The sequence below is a fragment of the Prionailurus bengalensis genome, chromosome A1 (genome assembly GCF_016509475.1).
Source record: "Prionailurus bengalensis isolate Pbe53 chromosome A1, Fcat_Pben_1.1_paternal_pri, whole genome shotgun sequence".
NCBI lineage: Eukaryota > Metazoa > Chordata > Mammalia > Carnivora > Felidae > Prionailurus > Prionailurus bengalensis.
The window spans coordinates 198,787,469-198,810,435 of NC_057343.1; positions in this window are offsets into that span (position 1 = coordinate 198,787,469).

Sequence of the window (22,967 nt, forward strand, 5' to 3'; positions counted from 1 at the left end):
ACCCACCTCTAATGTTTGTGACCATACCCGTAATGACACATGCACTCACCCAGCTGCTCAAAAGCCTAAAAGTCTTTTTTGATTCCTCTGATTCTCAGGTTATAGAGCCACATAATCAACAAGTCTTAGAGGCTCTATGTTTAGATGTATCTCAAATCTCTCCACTTCTTACCATTTCCAGATTAGTAATTTTGTCTATTTTTTTTTTTTTTTTTTTGGCCTGGACTATTTCAATAGTCACATTTTCTCTTCTACAATCCATTCTTCTTCCTGGATTCAGAGGGGTCTTTAAGGAATGCAAACCAGAGTATGTCTCATACCTGCTTAAGAGCTTTCAATAGTTTCCCCTGCTTAGAATAAAACCCAAAGTCCTTATGAGGCCCTATGAGGCCAATCTGGTTTCAGCCAACTCCACCAGCCACTCTTCAAACTACTCTTCCCGTATTACCTTCCCACTTGACTGGCTGCCTTTCCACCTCTTGAATACACCCAAAGCTTTCCTGCCTCAGGGCCTCTGCACATGTCATTCCCTCTGCTTCTTTTTTACAAGCTCTTTTCCACAACTGGTTTCTTCTCAAGCTTCAGAGCTCATCTTAAGGGCCAATGTTGCACAGAGCCACCCTCACCCACCTCCAAGTTATTCAATATCCATTGCACAAAGTGAATGAGTCTATTACATTTTTTATTATCTGTCAAGCAACTATTAGAAACTATAATTACCTTGTCCAGTTTTTAGTTTCCTTGTTATTGTGCATCTTGCCCCACAAGCACACGAGAGGGCACACAATCAATTTCTATTGAAGGGATCAGTAAATGAATATCCGCAAGCTTCAGGTCCCAGACTCCTCAATGTACTCATGCTAGAGCATGGCTGATTGTCCTCCAGCTCTGACATTTTATGATGCCGCAGACTCTGCACCAGTAAAATGTCAACTCACAGTGGGCCACTGGGAATTCTATGAGTCACTCAGGGGAATATTACAGTCTTAGTGCCTCTGTGACCATAATAGGCCATCTTTGGTGGAAGGATACTCATTTCTTAAATGTCAGTGCAAGAAGGGAACTTACAGTCAAGGCAGCATCTCTTCGTTGGACAAGTAAGGAATCTACCTTTGAACTTCATCATCCGTTCACCAAGTTCACCTGGCACTGAAAGGTACAGAAGACAGGCCCATTCCCGCCAAGGGGGTCGAACCATCTCGTGCCACTGGTAAAAGGATGGCCATTCTTATGGGCCAGGTTTGAGTGGCCTGGTGCTTAGTTAAAAGTGGTGGTCCTGGCCTGTCCTTTCTGCTGGTAGAAGGGAAGAGTTGTGCTTTATTATTTCCGCCGAAAGCCCCGAGGTTGGCAGAGAAGCTGGTCTCTAAAGGTTTGTGATGGTTACTTTCTCACCCCTGATATCAAAGGGGAATTGAGTTATTTAGAGGAGTTTACACTCTCAACTTAAAATAGATACGGCTTAGCGCTCCGCTTCCAATGTCCATCAGCAGAGTGGAACGGAAGAACCGCGTGGAAACGAGTTGTCAAAGATTATTGGGAGGAAGAGACAAAAGACTAAAAGGAAAGAAGGAAAGCTCATGGGAACAGAGAAGGAAACGTTGCAGTGCCAGCTGCGATATGGGGCCGACTCGAAAGCCGAAGGCCCAAGGTGGAGGGCTGGAGAAGTGGGTGAGGCTTCTCGGGGGTTGTACGTCACTTGCTGCCAAGCATTTGGCATGCCACGGTGTGCCAACCCTGTCTCCTCTCCGGTCCTCTGTAAACAGAAAGGGTGGAGTAATGGTCTTGGCGTCATTTCCAGAGTCTTCTCTACTTGTCACTTTTTGATCCAAAACCACAGACAGATCCCCAAAGAGAACCGAGAACACGCTCTGACATCCCTTCTGTCATGTGCCAGTTATTCAAAGCCAGCCAGTGCTTTTCGAAGGCTGATGGACCAGAGCGATGGCACGAAGTACCAGGTGGTAAAATGCAGCTACGTCCCTCCACTCAGCTAATGAGCCAGGCACTACGAAGCTCCTGAAGACATCAGAATACACCAGCCCACTCCCCCCGCCCCCGCCCAGAGCCCAAGGTCCCAAACACTTTGAATTAAAACAAATAAGAAAAGCTCTTGCATTTGTATATGTGCCTTTTGAAACTGATAAAGCGCTTTCACGGATTTTATTTCATGTAAGTCTCACAACAAACGTGAGAGGTATTATTCTTCTCAAATTACCAAGAAGGAAACTAGAATGTGGAGTCAGTGATTCACCCAAGGTCACCCCGGGGGTGCTGGTCAGCCCCTGTCTGCCCTCTGTTCCTTTCTTCATGCTTCCCCTGCTTGCTTCCCATCACGGGAGCCTACGTGCTACAGTTTGGCTAATGGGAGTGTAGGACAGAAGACTGGAGGAGAGGTGGGGAGAAGCCGGCTGTTTGTTCTCTCTCCTCCAGTGGCATCTCCGGCAGTGGCTTCCTCTGCTCTATGCCTCCAACGCCTGCCAAGTAATGTCCTGGCTTCTGGGATCTCGTAACCCCACCTTCTCCTATGTCCTTCCAGACTCAGGAGCAGCACCACCTTCCTGCCGTTGCTAATCTCTGGTTCCTTACGTTCCCTGTTTGGCTTTTCAGCTCCTTCTATCACCTGTGCATCCTTGTATTAAATTTCTTCAGCTGCAAGATCCGGAGTGGTTTCTGTTTTTCTAGTTAGATGACGCCTGAATGCCCTAGCTGGGGAATCACTACTATGAGGAGCTATAGGCATGGCTTATAGGTATAATCTATAAGACGTGTGTGTATGGTCTGTGTGTGTGTGTGCGTGCGTGCATGTGGGTGCACGCGTGGGGAAGTATGTGCATTTCACTATTGAGTGGTGAGCGCCTTTTCACCCGAGAACTGAGCCTACATATCTTTGGATCTCAAGGCTCTAGCACTATGCCTAGCATGCAGCAGGCAGCAGTAAATGTTTGCTGACCCGATCTATTTGTTTGGTAAAACAAACCCAGCCAGAGTGGCTGTTGAGTTTATCACTCTATCTCAAAGTATCTATTAGACATAAGAAATACTGGTCCTGCTAGTCAATGAAATGTACCAGTGAGCCACTCGGCCACACTCCACAAAGCCACACAGGGAAAGGCATCATTCATGACTTCATGGGATCTTTCTGACGTTGAACCAGTAGTTATTTTAGATGAGAAATAGTCATTCCTTGAAACCTGGAGAAACGTACAATTTCCCAAAAGAGAAAGTGGGTGAAAATTGGATGAAAGACATGGGGAAACATGGAAAAACACATTCTTTTAAATTACGTCAGTTTCCATGCGGTTATGTAGGCCAAGTTTAGCAGTGTAGCTTTGGCCTGGGATTGAGAGATCTGGGTGCTGGTGTCCGCTCTGACTTTAACCCACTGTATGGCCTTGGGCAAGTCCTTTCTCTCTGGCCCGTGGTTTCCTTGTTGGTAAAATGAGGAGGTACGATGAAATGCTAAAATTTTATGCTAAAAAGTCCAAATGCCTGTCGGTGTCTAGAGAATCAAGCCTAATTTTATTATTATATCAATAATAAGAAGATCTCACCTAATCTGACTGCAATTTACCTCCCCAGCCTTAACACACTCCCAGCCCTCTATGCCACCTGCTCAGCCATCGTCTTATAGACCTTGACCTGTATGATGTACTATTTTCTCTATTTGTAAGTATCTTCTCTGCTCCTTACCCCAGCTGGTGGCTCAGCTTAAAATTCCGTCCTTTTTGCTCATTTCCCCCTTCTGTGGGGGTAAAAGGAATAAGGCGCTTTGTCATGGAGAGGCAGTGCGGGGTGCTGATTAAGAGAGTAGACTGTGGTGCCTGCTGCCAGGGTAAGTGTGGTTCAGCCCAGAGGCTGCAATTTACTAGCAATTGACTAGTGTGACAGAGGGAAAGTTACTTACTGGCTGTGTCTCAGTTTCTTCATCTGCAAAATGTTGGTCATTTTCCTGGTTGGACACAGACTAAATTACCTGGCTGGGGAATAACACCAGTATGGGAGCCGTAAACAGAAATGGGCTGAGACAGCACACCAGATATGTGTGTGTGTGTGTGTGTGTGTGTGTGTGTGTGTGTTCTTACAAAATAGCAAGAGTTTTTCTTCTGTGGTCTAAGCTTATACATTTTTAGATCTTTAGGCTCTGAAACAGCGATCGACATGGCAGGCATTAGTGAATGTTTGTTGACATTTAATCCTGGCAAGGATGACATTAGGTAATAGCCCCTGTGCCTAGAAGAGTGCATGGCACACAGGGACGGTTGGTGATGCACTAGTATGGGCATCGACCATTACTGGTGTTCCGCCTGGCTTGTACTTCCCTGTATTACAGCAGGTATCGTTCCACTTTTGTGTGCCCATCCCTTTTATTCAACTGTGAGCTAGTCAAGAATAGAGGAAGGTTATTGATGGAACTATGTTCCCCCAAATTCATATGCTGGAGCTCCCACTACTTTGAAGTGTGGCTGTATTTGGAGGTGGGGCCTTTAAGGAAGTGGTTAAGTTGAGGCCATTGGGGTGAGCCCTAACCCAATCTGGCTGGGGTCCTTCTGAGAAGAGGAGATTAGGGCACATGGGGAGACAACAGCAGGGTTTGGGTGCACAGAGGAAAGACCCTGTGAAGAGGCAGCAGGAGGGGCGCCTGGGTGGCTCAGTCAGTTGAGCATCTGACTTGGGCTCAGGTCATGATCTCACAACTCATGGGTTCAAGCCCCGCATCGGGCTCTGTGCTGACAGCTCAGAGCCTGGAGCCTGCTTCAGATTCTGTGTCTCCCTCTCTCTCTGCCGCTCCCCCGCCTCGCATTCTGTCTCTCTGTCAAAAAGAAATGAACATTAAAAAAATAAAGAAATATAAAAAAAGCAGCAGGAGGATGGCTTCAGAGGAAACCAACCTTGCCAGCCTCTTGATCTTGGACTTCTAGCCCCTGCAACTGTGAAAAAATAGACATCTGCCGTGAAGGCACTCAGCCTGTGCTAGTCTGTTATGGCAGTCCTAGCAAACTAATATAGAAACTAAGTTTTTATTCATATATTTGACAAATATTTACAGAGCATCTCTTATATGCCAGGCACTAATTTGCTACAGAGTGTGGAAAAAAATCAAAGAAGGAGAAAGAGCTTCTGTCTCAGGAAGCTACTAGCCTACGGGGAGAAATGGACATTCACAGACTGCAGGAGGGATGTGGTAAGAGGGAGGAAGGAGAGGTCCGTGCGCTTTGAGGACACACAGCGCCGGATGGGGTGGGGACTGACTAGAAAGGGGTGTTCAGCTGTACGTATTGTCTTGTGCCTGGCGCCACTGAGGTGCTGTGCTCACAGGCAATGCTCTGTAAAGGGGGGAGGGCTTTACTGAAAGCGCCGATCTACATGAAGGGAGGACATTTCTTAGCACTCCAGGAAATAGAGCCCAAGGGCAGACTCTGCTGAGCCTTGACGGTTTACGAGGCCCCGCAGAGCTAGGGCAGTGGAAAGACCGATGGATGGGAGGGAGGAGGAAGTGGGTTCTCATCTCAGCCCCGCCACGAGCTGGTGGTGTGGTGACCTGGTGCAACGCCCTTCCTCGTCTGGACCTCTGTTTCCTCATCTTTAAAAAATGACAAGGTTACAGTAGTTCACTGCTAAGGTCCCTTCCAGTTCTGTAAAATCTTTTCTGAGCTCTAGTTCATGAAAGATTCCGTCTGGATCTCGGTTTACTTCTCCTTCCCTTGAGGGTGTTAGCGATCTTTACTGTTCTTTTTAGTGCACAGAGATTTTATAAGTCTGTGGGTGTTTGGAAACTCTTGAATCTTCCGTCCCTGAGCATCGATTCATCTCATCAGGCAATTGTCCCTGAGTTAAGAGTAGGCACTAGATGTAATGGGGTCTGGCCTCTGTTTCCCCCATTGACTCCACTCAGTTGTGAACACTTAGACTGGCTTATCTTTCCAACAGGAAGTTATAGAATCACAACCGTGTACTAACCACAAGTCTTGAGCTTAACAGCTAGATTATCGACTAAGTCAAGGAAACCAAAGGAGGCTACAGAAAACATGCAAGAGTAAGGATTGGTCTGTCGAATTTCCCAGAAAGAAAGCAACGTCTTCCACCCAGCTACTCATTGCAAGGAAGATTTACCACAAGCATCTTAAAAGCCAACTTCTATTAGAAGGGTTTAGAGAGACAGTAGATCACTTAGGGGGAAAAAAAAATGTGAGTGTCCAAGATTAGGGCAATGCTTCAATTCATTTTGATACTTCATGTGTAATTTACGCGTCACTTAAAATAGTATTTTAAAAGATAACTTCATAGCATGTAGACACACTATACTGATAGGGGGGAAAAAGCAGGATACAAACCATAATTTGACATAATCGTATTTTCTGTTAAATCTATACTGGTGTCTTTACACTATTCTGCATTTTCAAATTTGCTTCAAGATGTACTCATTGGCTTGATGAGTCATTTAGCAAACATTTCTTATGGGTCCACTGCCAGCCACTATGTTGTAGACACTAGAGATAGAAGCGAGCCCCAGCCCTCTTGCAGTTTCCCCTCTAGTGGGTGGACACAGAGGATAAAGAAGAAACATGGATGAATAGGGAAGAGTGTAGACGGTGGTCTCGTGGACCAGCGGGGGATAAGGAGGAGAGTGAGCGGGGCACTCACATCTGGGAGGACAGCCCTGAGGAGGTGCCTTTACAGTTGAGACCTACTCACACGAAGAAGCCTGAAGATCTGGCAGGAGAGAAGACCCATCAGAGGGAGCTGCAGTTTCCACAACTCCGAAGTGAGGCAGTAGGGCTAGGTCAGTGATTTCTGTTTTGTTTTGTTTTGTTTTGTTTTGTTTTGTTTTGTTTTTTTAAGTTTATTTATTATCCCGAAGGCGGAAGGCAAACAAGCAGGGGAGGGGGAGATAGAGAGAGAGAGAGGGAGAGAGACAGACAGACAGATCGAATCCCAAGCAGGTTCCATGCTGTCAGCGCAGAGCCCGAGGCGGGGCTCGAACTCATGAACTGCGAGATCATGACCTGAGCCGAAAGCAAGAGGCAGACACTTAACCCGGGTCAGTGACTTCTAAGAGCGCCTCCAGTTCTTAAAAAATAAAAACATTGCTTTTGTGTGCCTGTTTACCTTTTCAAAAAGCATATAAGCTTCTTAAACATGGGGCCCAAGTCTTAGTCCCCTCTTTATTTCTTCCCGGGGCACCGCCTTGCACCTCACAGGTCCCAGGGGAGGAGTGTGCTGCAGGCCGGTATATGTTGGGGCGAGTCACTAGATCTCAGGGTGAGCTTCCACTGTGCTTTCTTGTGAGCTCACCTGCCGAGGTCTTTATCCTGGAGGTAACAGGCAGCCACTAAAGGCTTTTCAGCAAAGCTTGACTTCTGTGTTTTGGAAAGTTCTGTGTCTCAAGCAGTAATGAAGGGAAGTCTGGAGGGGACCGAAAGTGGAAGCAGAGAGACAGGGAGACACATTGTTTTCCTAGAGAATGTCCCCTGGGCTGTGATATGGGAGAGAGCCCATCGGTGAAACAGGGACTCCTCATCTGCACAAAAACCCCTCCGTGGTGGTGGGGGGGCAAGCCCTGGGAGGTGAGAAAGTGTGAGACTCCACCTATTTATAACTGGGGGAAATGAGGCACAAAGAGACAAAGTGACTCACGGGCCAAGGATTTCTGCCTTCAGGGCCTCCTCTCGCCTAATGTGAAAACCAGACTCCACTTGGTGTCTCATCCCGGGAGGAGGCGGGACTCTGCGTGTGCCAGAATGGAAGGGAGTGTCGGGTGGGCCGGGTGGGGAAGGGGGAGACGAGTATCCTGGGCAAAAACGGAGACAAATGCTCTGGTACCTTCATTCCGACACTCCCATAATCCAAGAAATGCTAAAATTGGCTGTAGAGCTTGTGTTATGAAACGAGAGCAGATCAAACAAAAGAAATAAGCCAAACTTGAGTCACCCGATGATGATAATCTGGTGGAGAGCACGCAAACCCAAGCGAAAATAGATCAGAGATGCTTTCCCAAGAGACACAGAGCTTGGAGATCCTGGAACCAACCGCCTCACGTGAAAGATGGGGAGGCAGAGGTGGGGACGGAAGGGACTGTCACACCCTGGACACGGAGAATAGGCTCTTCCAGCAGAGTCGGGACCGGGACTCGAACCCAGCTCTCCCCATTCAGAGGTCAGTGCTTGCCTCTCACCTTTACAACTAATTCTACACCTAACCCTTTGTTTACCAAACTTACAGACAGGTGCAAGAGCAGGGGGCAACTGAAATGACTTCAAAACACCTGGCATCCACTGCGTGTTGCCATGTACACACGTGTGCTCACGCACATACGGACACATTGCTCCCGTTGGTCAAGATCTTCCTCTCGTTAAGTACCACGGACCATTACTTACATAGCCGCATTCATCACCCTCGGTTCCAAGGCACAGCTCATGGAACCCAAGAAGAAATCGTCGTCCAACTCTTTATTTTATGGATGGGGACCGGAGTCCCGAATGGAGGAGGAGGTGGAGACACTTTAACCAAGAACCAGGGCTCCTAGCCCCCAAATGCAGTGCTCTTTCTACTGGCCCGAGACCTGCAGGAAGGAAAACTGAGACTTTTAATACACATGCATTACTTTCCATTCTCAAGCACGAGTTCTCAAAAGGAAGGTGTTAGAGATCTTGACAATTTCCAGCTTATTGCTTTGGCTGGGGCCTGAAATCTTGGCACACGCATTGTTGAAATTCTACAGAAATCTTTTAACTTCTCTGAGAAGTTATCATGATGGTAACAATAACAGTCGTCCGCTAAATAAACATTTTCGGGTGTCCGTTTTGTACCAGCATTCTCTTGGGTCTTCTGAATGTACTTTTAAGCTCCTTTAATTTTCATGCTCTTTTTTTTTTTTCTTTTAGTTTTAGAGAGACAGAGATAGCACGAGTTGGGGTGGGGCAGAGAGAGAGGGCGACACAGAATCCGAAGCAGGCTCCGGGCTCCCAGCTGTCAGCACAGAGCCTGACGCAGGGCTCAAACTGACGGACCACGAGACCATGACCTGAGTTGAAGTCGGATACTTAACCGACTGAGCCACCCAGGCGCCCCGATTTTCATGATCTTATGACGCAGGATATCATCATTCGCATGGTGGTTTTTGTTTCGTTTTGTTTTGACACAGGGAAAAACCACTTGGGGAGGCCAAGCAATTTTCTCCAGGTCATAGGTCCAGGAGGAGGCGGAGTTGGGATCGGACCCTCTCTTGGCTTCTATTATGCGGAGCACCTCAGGTATGTGGTGACCTGTAGCACACTGTGGACACCGCCTGCAGGAGTCTCACAGTCCTGGAGGAGAATGGGGCCACATTTCTGCAGACCACATCCTCTTTGGAGGCGCCAAGCTCAGCTGTGAGCTCTAGTTTACTCGCCAGGTCTATAAGTCGCTTCCAGAGGTTCAAGGTGGGGTTCCAAAGAGCCAAGCCCCTAGGTAGCTGGCTAGGCTCTGAAGAGGCCGAGATCATTAATTTGAGAGGACTAATATCCTTGAGAGGTTTGGCCCAGAGATGCAAAGGGAACGCAGTAAGAGTGTATCCAAGAGGGATAGACTCAGACCGCAGGAAAAATATAGAATGTGGGACATAATTTTAAGGTCAGTTTGCTGGTGGGGGCCCCTCTGTGTTCTATGTGAACACGCCCTTCCTAGAAGACCTTGGAGCATTTCCGGCACCAGACAAAAATTTCCTCTAGTGTCCATGATGCCATTTCATTTCTGTTTTAATGTCTCCAGACAGGGAGCTCACTACCTTTCAGACGACTATCACTGTTAGGACGTTCTAGTCTTTATACTGGGCCAGTATACGGGGTGCAGCTCGGTCCCTCGGTTTACAAAGACTAACTCTGCTTCCTCCCTGCTCAGCAGCACGCTGCCTATTTGAAGAGAACTTTCTTTTTCATGCCAGTGCTCCCCAAAGTGTGCTGGGCAGAGCAGTGAGTTTGCATGATGTTAATAGGTGTCCTCTATAAAATATACATATTAAAACAGACAAATAGCATTTGTGGGCACGATAGGTTAAACCGGGTCAACCAGGTACGCTTCCTGCAAGTCTACTCAGGATGTTTACCACACTTCTGCATAGCACGGACTCCGAAATGGAAACACCGGCCACGCGGCATTTCCCAAACTTTTGACCTCGAGACCTTTTCCCTCCCAGTGTCCCTTTTGCTATTTTGGAAAAAACGTTTGGAAAACGCTTCCCTACGCAAATCTCCGAGCTGAAAAGTCAGGCTCCTCTGACGATTCCTTTTGAGACACATTATTGAGATTTGCTCACTATCTTTGTTCTCTAGTGCAAGGCTGTCTGATTACAATACAAGAAGCCCAGTTAAAGCCGAATTTTAGATAAACAATGAGATTGGGGGGGGGGTATAAGTATGTTTCATGTAATGTTGGGGACACATTTATATGAAAAAAGCATTTGTTGGCTATCTGAAATTAAATTTGACGGAATGTCCTATATTTTTATTTGCTAAATCTGGCAAGCCTAGAGGGGCCCCAGATGTCCCCCTTCCTTTGAAAAGTGTGTCCCTCAGAACAGGACATAGTATTCCAGAGGTGTACCAAGACAGAGACCATTGATAACCTCGGAAGTCACCATGAACTACACTTCTCCCTGAGATGTTTTTAAAGGGAAGACAGTAATGTTTTTATGGATGGTTAGAAGTCCGTCTGAGATTGATGGCTACCTGATACCTGGTATCTTCCTGAACCTCCTAGCAAAATCCAGAAGCCGATTTCCCATCCCTCACCCTTATTCATAAGCATATTTAAATTTCTCTGGTGTTAGAGTTAAGGAACTTGATCAGGGGCACCTGGGTGGCTCAGTCGGTTAAGCCTCCGACTTTGGCTCAGATTGTGATCTCACTGTTCATGGGCTCGACCCCTGCGTCCGGCTCTATGCTGATAGCTCAGACAGAGCTGGAGTCTCCTTCAGATTCTGTGTCTCCCTCTCTCTCTCTGCCCCTACCCCCTCTCCCTTTCTCAAAAATAAATAAACATTAAAAAAATGAACTTGATCCAAAAACCATTTATAAGTCCATGTTCATTTTCTGTCTCCCCCATTAGACTGTAAGAAACTAGGGGCGCCTGGGTGACTCAGTCGGTTAAGCGTATGACTTCGGCTCAGGTCACGATCTCGCGGTCCGTGAGTTCGAGCCCCGCGTCGGGCTCTGGGCTGATGGCTCGGAGCCTGGAGCCTGCTTCCGATTCTGTGTCTCCCTCTCTCTCTGCCCCTCCCCCATTCATGTTCTGTCTCTCTCTGTCTCAACAATACATAAACGTCAAAAAAAAAAATTTTAGACTGTAAGAAACTAAAGTGCAGGGACCCACCACGTCAGTCTCGGTCATAGCGACATCCCTTGTAGCTAGCATGGGTTCTGGCATTTATAAGTATTCAGACATCTTTTCAAGGAGTGAATGAATGAATGAATGAATCAAATGCTATTTGCAGAGCTAAGTAAAGCAGACCAGTTGACACTCCAAGGGGAAGAGATTGCCCGTGGGGGCTTTCCTCGTGGTCGGGATGTGCCCTCCACCTCAGGCTTTCCCAGACCCATTAAACACTGTTCACCTGTCCCCAAGGCAGTTCTGTTGGAAGATGTGTGTGCAAAACAAGAACATCTAATTGCTGTGACCAAACTAGGACATTTTAGCCAAACACAGGCTGTTTTCACGAAGCTGAAATACTTCCTGGAGTCTGCAGTTGTTACCAAGGTGTGGAGCTTGGCCCTTCGAAGCAGGCTGGGCTGTGCCAAATGGGCATGGGATCGGGGCAAATCACACCAGGCCTTCCCACAGAAACATTGCGATCCAAGAGGGACCGGGCAGAGTGAACATGCACAGCCTCAGCAGGGCCTGAGCTGCTGGGGGCGGGGGTGGGGGCATGGGGGGGGCAGGTAAGTGATCCCACAGCTCTCACTTGGGGAAAGTGCATCTGGTGACGGCCACGAGGAAGCCGAAAAGCCTGGAGCTTCTGCTCTAAGCCGCAGTTGATAGAGCCAAGCCGAGCGCTGGCCCCTCCCAGCATGAGCTCACCCAAGCTTGGGGCTTGTCAATATCGGAAGCATCCTGGGGACTGTCCCCGGAGCGGGCGGTCACTCGTCCGCAGCCTGGCACCTGGGGCTTCAGTGCTGGAGAGTGTGGACGTTGAATTTATCTGGTACAGTGCCGCAGAAAGCAGATGAGTACGGGGAAAAGAACCTGAGTCCCAGGGGGGGTCGCTGAGCACAGTAGAACTGGTGTCATTTCCTGACTGTGGGTAGGAAGACCTGAGTTCAAGTCCCAAGCCTGCCTGCTGGTAGCTCCACGCCCTCAGGCAAATCTTTTAACCTCAGTCTTTTTATCTGTGAAATGGGATTAGGTAAGACGGCGGATAGAAAAGCCTTTTGTGACCTGCCAAATGCTCGATCAATGTGAGGGACTGTTGGGACACGGTGTCCCCTCGAGCACAGATGGTCTGCGGCACTTGATGGATCTGGTACCTGCTTCCAGGACAGCATAAAAGAGCACCCAACTGGGAGAGAAGGGCGTTGCTTCCGCGGCCTGAAGCAAAATAAAAAGAGCTTCAAGTTACATTATATAATTCTTTTTAATTATAGAAGAAAACAGTTCCGAGCACACGCTGGGAAACATAGGATCTCAGGGGGTAGGAGTCTTCACAATGTCCAAAAACTCACTTGGGAACATCTTTATGGCCTTAAGGCGTAAGGCTCTAGGTGAGCCTTTAATTGGACACGAATGTGCCTATTGATCTCCCTGGAGTCTGTCACTGGCTCTGGTTAAGGACCTTGCAGGCTTTGCAGGAGCAAAACACGTACCAGTGTAAATCCAGTTCATCGGAGGGAAAATAATGCAGAGTGTGGTGGCTGATGAATTACCCCCTACTTCTCCCTCTGTTGTGAGATGCTTCAAGCCACCGGAGGAGAATCTTGTTAACGTGTAAATCTGCGTGTACGTGCGTTTACTGGCCCGGGCAGTGAGGGACACGGTCAGACATCTTGCCTTGAAAGGCTTTCCTGCAGGGATTTGTCTGCTTCTTCCTCTAGTGTCACATTTAGTGCGGTGGTCACTTAGGAAATGCTTATACTTGGAGTCCTACCGCTGTCCCCGCCAGGACCTGCAGACGTCGCATTTCCCATCGTTTACATTCACTGGCAACTCTGTGCAGAGGGCGCTGCGGGCTTGGAGCTGGGCAGAGGCCCTGCTTACAGCTCTGGGAGGACACAAGGCGATCTTTATGCAACCCGACCTGCCCACCCTCCCCTCCTTGCCCAGGCCAAGAATAGTCAATGATCATGTTCTGGAAGAAACCCCACCTTGTCATCGTGTGCTCTGAGCCAAGAGGAGTGGGAACAGAGCAGGAAGGCCAGGAGTGAGGCCAAATGTAATAGCCCACAGCTCCAAAGTCGGAGGGTTTGGGGGAGCCTGGGTGGCTCAGTCGTTAAGCGTCCAACTTTGGCTCAGGTTGTGATCTCACCGTCTGCGAGTTCGAGCCCTACATCGGGCTCTGTGCTGACAGCGCAGAGCCTGGAGCCTGCTTCAGATTCTGTGTCTCCCTCTCTCTCTGCCCCTCCCCCATGCGCACTCTGTCTTTCCCTCAAAAATAAATAAACATTAAAAAATAAATTAATTAAAAAGTCTCTTCACGTGTGGCCCCTGCTGCCTCCTGTGGGCCTGTCCTGCCCCCTGCTTCCTTCTCCCTCTCTGCACACCGACTAAACTGACCTTTGCTCAGTCTTCTTATGCATGAGGTTTTCTCTCATCACAGGACATTTGCACATGCTTTTCTACCTGAGTGGCATACTCTTCTCTCCTTTCTTTTTCAAGAAATTATCTAGCTAGTCCTCAAGGTTCAGTAGAAACCTCATTTCTGGGGTGCCTGGGTGGTTCAGTCAGTTAAGCATCCGGTTTTTGGTTTCAGCTCAGGTCATGATTTCATAGCTGGTGAGTTTGAGCCTCTACTGGGGCTCCGTGCTGACAGTGCAAGACCTGTTTGGGATTCTCTCTCTCCTCTCTCTCTCCTCTCTTTCTCTCTCTCTCCTTCTGCCCCTTCCGCACTCATGTGCTCTGTTTCTCTCTCACTCTCTCTCTCTCTCTCTCTCTCTCTCTCTCAAAGTAAATGAATAAACTTAAGAAAGAAAAAAAGAAACCTCACTTCTTTGGGGGAAACTTTGCAGAGCTCTTAGATGCCCTCAAAACACCATACACCTCCTCCCTAGCACATACCACAGTTGCAACTTTGTATGCATTTTAAAAAACTTCTCTCTTGCATTACACACAAACTCAGTAAGGGCAAAGATAAACTGTGTTCTTCAACACCTAACAATCCCTGGCACTTAATAGGAACTCAATACACATGTATGAAATGAAGGGTGTATATACTTACCAAGGAAAAGGGGTCTGCATGTGAACCTGAATCCACTTGGGGAGCAGTGGGACCGTGATTACATGACGTGGCGCCTTTGCTCATTTGGAGCACACAAAAGTGTGCTTAGGCATCGCACGTGTGTATTTCTCTAAGGTTTAGGTCTGAGTATGTCTGTGTCCTGTATGTATGGATGTATTCTCTTTTTTTTAATGTTTTATTTATTTTTGAGACAGAGAGAGACAGAGCATGAATGGGGGAGGGGCAGAGAGAGAGGGAGACGCAAAATCTGAAGCAGGCTCCAGGCTCTGAGCTGTCAGCACAGAGCCCAACACGGGGCTCGAACTCACGGACCGTGAGATCATGACCTGAGCGGAAGTCGGACGCTTAACCGACTGAGCCACCCAGGCTCCCCTGTGTGGATGTATTCTTATGGGGGTATACATGAAAGAACCTAGTTGTGGCCACATAGCTATGTGGAAATGTGCATATATATGTATTTGTGTGGATATAGGTATAGGCATCGGGGTTAAAGTGTGTGTGTGTGTGTGTGTGTGTGTGTGTGTGTGTGTGTTTACTTGGGTGTGTCCATCTGTGGAGGTATATGTGTGAATATGTATGAATCATACCCTTCTCTGCAGCTGGGTGGGACCCCCGTCAGATTTCTAAGTAGGAGGGTTTATGTACATTAGGCAAATTGATTCATATAGACCTTGGTACGATTTGACTTAACCGGGGCATGGTGTCAGGGAGGAAGGAGCACTGGACTGGGAGTCTATCACTGCAGCAAAATTCCTTTTCTTCCTGTGCCACTACCTCCCAGGCTACATGCAGAGGGTTTGGGACTAGGTGACAGTGATGCTTTTTTGGGGGTATAACTGTGTAGATGCCATGTTGTCACAAAACACATTTTTAATGAAGTGCCTAATTGCTCAAGGCATTTTATTGTCATTCAGGGTACTTCTTTATCATTTGTACATTATTTTCACTTACATTGTTTTATTTGATAACGTTGGAAAATTAGGATTCCGGTTATTTGATACGATGATTTTTTTTTTTGTGAATGTATGCAAGTGTACAGGATCCTTTCTTTTGTATGCCTACATTTTGTGTTCTTCTGTGGGAAGGGCGGGCAAGGGAAGCCAGTTCAGCCTTAGGTCCCCAAATTGCCTCACAGCACCTGCACCATGGTCCTCTGGGGGAACTTGTGACAAAATGCAGATTGCCGGCTCCCGACCGCAGTCCTGTGAGATCAGAATCTCAGGGACTACGGTCAGGAATGTGCATTTTCTCAGAAGTTCCCCCAAATCATTTTTGGACCCCACTGCGGTAAAATAAAATTGTGCCTGGAAACTCACATCTCCACTGACACCATTAAGCCTTCCACGATCCTATAGAAAGAGATTTCTGAGGCTGGCCACCTCAGGCCGTTGAAGCTGACCCTCACTTCTGTTAGGTGGAGGAGACCAGGTGATCATTTGGAATTATGGAGAAAACACTGGGACCTGGAACAAGAAAGAAGTCTGAAGCTGTGAGCAGAGCAGGCTTATGGCTGACAATGCATCTCAGGAGAACTGTGGGTACCTCTCAAACAAAGCAAAACACCAAACAGATTGTCAGGGTTGTCTGCAATCTTTCGGAGCATCTGATGGGACTTTAACAAGACCAACACTAGACAGTAGGACAGAGACAGAATGGGCACAAGGAAGAAAACTCTCCAAACAAAGGCAGCTGTAGTTGAAAAGAAAGCAAAAGCTCCCTAGGACTCCAATTTTGCTTTGTCATGAGTATTGCTGTTGTGATTTTAAAAACTGTTTTCTCTTCCTGGAGAAGGGACTCTATTCAGAAACTGCAGCCTTCCCCGCTCAGCACTGGAAAAGTGATTATAACGCAAGCCGGGAGAGACGGTCCTCTCCCCGCCCCTGTGCTACCTTGTCACCGTCCCCACCTCTCAGAGCCTGGGGCTTCTTAGTTCACTAAGGATATTACGGGCTTGCTCAGTGCCCATCCCCCCTGGCTATTCTCCAATGTGAAACCTGGGCAGAGAGACGGGGAAAGCGCCCCAAATCCGGCTGTCAAGGGCTTCCTGCCATGATGGTCAGGATTGACTCAGTGCCAACTGATGGGCTGGGGCCAAGCGCCCACCTCTGCTTCCTACCTGGGTGGGGGGGAAGCTCACTCAAACTGCCTGAATACGGGTGCAAGATGTAGTGTGTGGCCCACCCTCAGGGCAATCTGGTTTCCCAGCTGATACTTAGCCACAGCTGACCTTCGATGACCCGGGCTTGTCTCCGAGTCACAAGGCTCAGACGTTAATCAGGGCACATGAATAGAATCCCCGCAGAGTGAAACAAAGTGCACCCATGAAAAATTTCTTAGCACCATCATTTCCCCACTTGTCCCTCACGTGACCCCCAAAGGGGGAACGATGGCCTATCCCAGCGGTAAAGCACAGGGGCTCTGGTTCAGAATACGTGTCATTCCAGTGGGTCGGGCAATCTTTGGCAACTGGGGCAACCCTTTCAAGGCTCCGCTTCCTTATTTCTAACATGGGGACAGACATGACGGTCCCCACGTTGTAGGGTCACCGACAGCCCTACACGAGATCATGCGTGAAAACTGCCAAGCACGACGCGGAGTTCATAGCAGCACTCGGGAGCTGGGGCCATTGTTATCACCAGAGGTGCTCCAGGAAATAGACAGCTGCTGTCACACTTTTCAAACAGTCGGTATCGGCCACTCTATAACTTGAATAGATTTATTTTAACATAAGTCAACTGGCTGGGTCAGAGGCACGTAACAATGCAACCAGAACCTTGCCCTAGGAGTTCAGTGGTTAGTACCCTAGGCTCTGAAAGCAGACTAGAGCCCATCTGCAGAAGGCATGCTTTCAAAGAGACAAGTATGGAAAAATTTTTTTTTTCACCCACTAGCAAGGAAGAGGCGATTCTGTCTGATTTTGAGAATTTACCTCTGTAAACTTATTCATCAAAATGTGATCCCGGGGACACCTGTGTTAGAAACACCTGGGGGGAAACTTGCTAGAAGGCAGATTCTTCTAGAAGGTCCCAGCTCAGATTTCCGTATCCAGATGCTCTGGGAGTGATGATTCCTTTGTGCCCCTAAAGTTTGAAAACTGTTGGCCACTGTGTGTTGCCAGGCCAATTATGATACCTGGGTCATATTATAAATAGAATATATTCAAGGAGGCATTTGTAAAATTACTCTCGGTGGGTTCAAAGTCGTATTAATAATCGATTTCACTTTTATTTAAAAATATATTTAGGGGGGCCTGGGTGGCTCGGTCGGTTAGGCCTCCGACTTCTGGTTTCGGCCCGGGTCACAATCTCACGGTTTCCTGAGTTCGAGCCCCACATCGGGCTCCAAGCTGACAGTGAGGAGCCTGCTTGGGATTCTCTGTCTCCCTCTCTCTGCCCCTCCCCCACGTGTCCTATCTCTCTCTCAAAACAAACAAATACACTTAAACAAAATTAAAAACAAACTTATACACATTGTATAGCCATGCTGAGGACAAAGACTGGAAGCATCCACATCACGTTTAACGATGCCTATCTCTAGGTGGTAATGTTATGCGTGATTTATCTCATTTTGTGCTTTCCTATATTTGTAAAGGTTCTACAAAGAACATTTGTTACCTTTTTAATGAGGGGAAAAATGTGCTTTTAAAATAAAAGCCTTGCCACCAGATGGGCAGCACCGAACACTTCCTGAAATCTCACAGAATTCTGGAAAAGGGAAACCCAAGACTCATGGAAACCAAGCTGTCCCTCATTCGAGATGACGAAAACAGGTCTAGGGAAGAAAAGTGACCCTGCCTGAGCTTGCCAAGCTGGTTCGCGGCCGGGCCGTGAGGGACTCCGGGTCTCTAGGCTCTGGGACCAGAGGGGCTTTGAAGTGCTCCGTGCTTTCCAGGGACCTGCCTCCCTTCCTTCCCGCCCTGTGAGGGTGACGGAAAAACCACAGGAAGTGCACTGATTCTGAGGGTGGAGAAGTATGTAATTGCCTTTGCAGAGAGGACTTCGCGGCCCTCGTTATTCTCTCTCTGGGAGTTAGTAGGTCATTTGCAAAAGGCATGGGAAGAGCAGCCGATGAAAAGGTCTAACAGTTTGGAAAACTGCTTAACCTTATTTCTCTATTTCTGGATCTCCCCCCATGGCCAGGGACTGTTGAGATCCTGATTTCCCCCGGAGGTTTCCTGTTTAGGAATGCAGTGAAACCTCCGAAATCCAGAGGAATTGGGGAGAAGGCCAGCTGGAATTAGGGAACGGTCTGAATACTTTTTAAGAACATTCAGGTCTATTGTTTTCAAGGACACAGAGGCACAGATTTGGAAGGAGCTTCGTCCAGCTCCTGTGCGGCGCAGGAACCCTTTGTGCTTCATCCCACACAGAGCTTTATTCGGGCTTCTCTTGAATGCTCCCAATGACAGGAGGCTCACTATTCAGATAGACAAACTATTTCAAAGTGTTGTGGTGTTCTGTTTTGTTTTGTTTTGTTGTTTTCATCTGAGCTGGGAATCTACCTTCCCTGAAGCTTCAGTTTGCTTCCTGGTATTCACATAAAATTGATACCCTCCTTTTCCCCAGACGGTCCTTAAATATTCGAAGGCAGTTATGCATCAGAAACGTCTTCACAGCATTCTCCTCTGACAGCTGATCCCCCCAGGATATGCAACCATTATTTACACGACAAATGTCGTCAACTCTAATTAGAAATATAAACGACTGGGGTGCCTGGGTGGCGCAGTCGGTTAAGCGTCCGACTTCAGCCAGGTCACGATCTCGCGGTCCGTGAGTTCGAGCCCCGCGTCGGGCTCTGGGCTGACGGCTCGGAGCCTGGAGCCTGTTTCCGATTCTGTGTCTCCCTCTCTCTCTGCCCCTCCCCCGTTCATGCTCGGTCTCTCTCTGTCCCAAAAATAAATAAACGTTGAAAAAAAATTAAAAAAAAAAAGAAATATAAACGACTGTCTCTAATTGGCTTCTAAATTAATGGCTATATAAACTCATACCTGAGCACAGCTGAAAACCACCTGCACGGCTCTCATTATTTTATACAGGTGCAAACCGAGGTCCACTGAGGAAAACTGCCTGACCCAACGTGAGAGAGAGAGAATGAGACTGAGAGAGAGAGAGAGAGAGGTGGAGTTGAGACCTGAAACCTAGCTGCACAAATCCCAGCGCAGGGTTCTTTTTGCCTCACCCTGCCTCCTATTATTCATAAGACACCAGTATTTCTCAAGCCCTTGGGAAGTTTGTTCTCTTAGGTATTTCAAAAATGCCTCCTTCATATTATATTTGCACTGTCAGAGAAGGAGGGGGTAGCACAGGGCTGAAATTAGTGGACGTTATGCTGTCAGTGAAAGGTCTCACTCCAAGTCTCATTCACCTTCCTCGCTCTCTGCTATCAGAAGATCATCGCCCCCCCACCCCCGTCCCCGAGGATGCTAGCTCCCGATGAGCAGCGCCCCTACAGGGGCCCCCCTAGGCCTGCGACACTTTCCACAAGGCCCAGCTGCCCACCGAATTTCGAACTTCCCAGCATCGGAACCGAAAATGGATCCGCCAGGGCATGAGGCAGGCTGTGTTTCTGCTCTACCCTATGCTCGTTTTAAAGTTGCAGATGGTTTTTTTTTTCAGTTTGGCCGGATTCTCCGATGAAAAGACAAAGCAGAGACTCAGAGAAACAAACTAGACACTTGGGTGATTGGCTTCCTGTCTCAGTCCCCAGCAGCCCTGCAGTCACATGCTTCGAAGGGCACATTCCTCCCTGCCCCAGCCCACAGCAAGCTCCCTCTTCTTTCCGAGAGGTATTGCGTTTCTAGTTCTTATACTCACTTGGGCGTGGGTTGTGAGCTGCTCTGTGCCGCTTCCTGGTCTGCATGGGTTTGGACTCCCAGGGACCTGGGTTCCAGTCCTGACCCCGCAGCTAGCCAGTTTGTGCGGCTTTGGGAAGTTACTTAATCTTTTCAAGCCTCAGTTGTCTCATTTAGTAGGAGAGGACAATTATGTTGCCTACATCATGGGACTGTCAGGATGACATAATGCCTGAAAAGGTGACCAGCACTGTTCATCTCATTCAGTAAGACACCATAAAAGGGACCTGTTTAGTATTATTCATCTTATGCTACAGAAGGTAGAGACTGAAGCCTATACTCTTCTCACGCTGAACACAGTAGGTGCCCCATAAATACCCCCGACTGATTCTAGCCTGGGCTTCTTTCGGGTCAAAAATATTCTTTTTTTTAATTTTTTTTCTTTTAGTGTTTATTATTGAGAAAGAGAGAGAGAGAGAGAGAGAGAGAGCAAGCAGGGGGAGGGCAGAGACAGAGGGCGACACAGAATCCGAAGCAGGCTCCAGGCTCCGAGCTGTCGGCCCAGAGCCCGACACAGGGCTTGAACCCACGAGCTGTGAGATCAGGACCTGAGCTGAAGTCGGATGCTCAACCGACTGAGCCACCCAGGTGCCCCTGGCCAGAACTATTCTGAGCATCATGTAACAACAGTTCCTATGCTTCCAAGCTCCCTCTTCCCCAGGCTCCTTCCCCCAATAATGACCTCAGTGGGGAGGCCCACCCTGGCCTGCCACTTTGCACACCTGTCAGCTTGCATCTCAGGAGAAGGTTCTCATCTGACAGACTCTGAGAACTTGCTGTCCAGGCAAAGAAAACTTCACGATCATGAATCCAACACAAACCTTATGTAACCAACCTGTCAGCAAGAGGGACAGAGGGGCACTGACAGACGCCTACCTTCCCACCAAAAAAAAAAAAAAACAAAACAAAAACAAAAGGAGACCAGAAGCAAGGGATTGAGGCATGCCAAAAATGCTCTTGCTTGTCAAGACCCTTAACACTGATCAAAGCTCTTGGATTTGAAGGATTCCTGAAGGAACGCAGAGATGGCTAAACTCCCTCATACTGGAGTTTTCACGGAAATTGCATTAGATGCTTGTGTAACCCAAAGAATATATATACAACATTTTTTTTTTCTTTTTGGTTAACAACGTTTATTGTCCACGGGACTTACAACGATGACAGAAAAGTTTACAACATTTTTTTTTTTCTACCTGAAATCTCTACCTGGAGTGGCTTGAAATTCCCGGTGGCTTAAGGACTCTTGTATCTTCCCCCTCAATGCTGAGGGTGTCCTAGTGGACTCTTGCTGAGGAAAAGAACAATTCTTTCTCTTGTCCCTACCACAGATTATTCGGTCATTGCCTGATTTTTGTGCTAAGGACCCAAAAGCAATAAGAACATCCACCGGAATGAATTGGCTAGGGGACAGCCCCAGGGCGAAGCTTCCACAACAGAGGGTGAACGCAGATGTCAATGACAATGCGGTGGAGAGAGCACATCAGCTCCCGGAATAACAGGTGACAGCCAGGCTCCCCGGCCATAGCCCCATCTCTGACATCCTTGGCTTCTTACCTTGGACAGGCCATTCCCCCTCCCAGGTTTTCATCTCTTTGGATGCCAAATGCTTTCTGTGGACTCTTTCAAGTCCAAGATGCTGTGAGGCTACCGGAAGGGTGAAGATATGCTGGAGAAGCTGCCTGCCCCTCTGGGTGTGGGCCCCCGAGCAGGCGGAGAATGTGACAACCGGCATGAAAGCCCTTGGAGAAGCGAAAGTGCCGAAGGGCACACACTCTCCAACTGGCTGTGGCACGTTCCAAAACCTTGGGCACCTAACTTTCTCCCGAGAGCTGAGTGTGCACCCGGACACCCAGCACTGAGCTGACAGGAGGCAGAGGAAGCCAATGCTTTTCTGGTTGGGGATCTTGGCTGGGACAGAAGGGAAGACAGAAGTGGAGTCAGCTTGGTGAGCGGGTGAAATGGCAATGAACATGGAGGCTGATCCTCCCCAGGCTGGCGTTGCCAGGGAGGACGGTCCTCTCCGTCAAACCTGGGCCAAGCTCTGGCTCAGACACACGGTGCAAAAATAGAAAGGGGGTGGGAGAAGAAATGTGTTTACTTTTGTGATTTTCCCTCATGTGCCTCTTAAGGGTATTAGAATCTCTCCACGAGAAGGCCGTCTCAGACTCCCCGGCCTCACCTCCATTGATAAACCCGACCAAACAAACAATGCACAAATCCAGCCATTGGCAGGGCAGCTGGAAGGCCAGTTTGGAAGGCCAGTTTGGAAGGCAGGGGGGGTGGAGGGGAGAGCGATGGTCTGGGGTCTGTCACTAACTGGGCGAACCATGGAAAATCCCTCTTGGATGCTTTGCAAAATCAAGCGATTGCATTAGACAGACTCTAAAAATCTGTTTAGATTTGTGAAGCTTATATCTGCGGATCTCAACCAGGGGTGGTCTCACCCCTCAAGGAGTATTTGGCAGGGTCTGGAGACCTTTCTGGTAGTCACAATTCAGAGGGTGCTCCTGGCATCTACTGGGTAGAGGCCGGGGATGCTGTTGAACGGCTGACGATGCATCGGACAGCCCCCACCACAGAGAACTACCTGGCCCAAAATGTTAATAGTGCCGAGGCTGAGACATCTCGCTTTATACTGAAGTCAGGAGGGTCAAAGAGGGGGACGGGCAGGAAGAGACAGAAGTAATGAAAGAG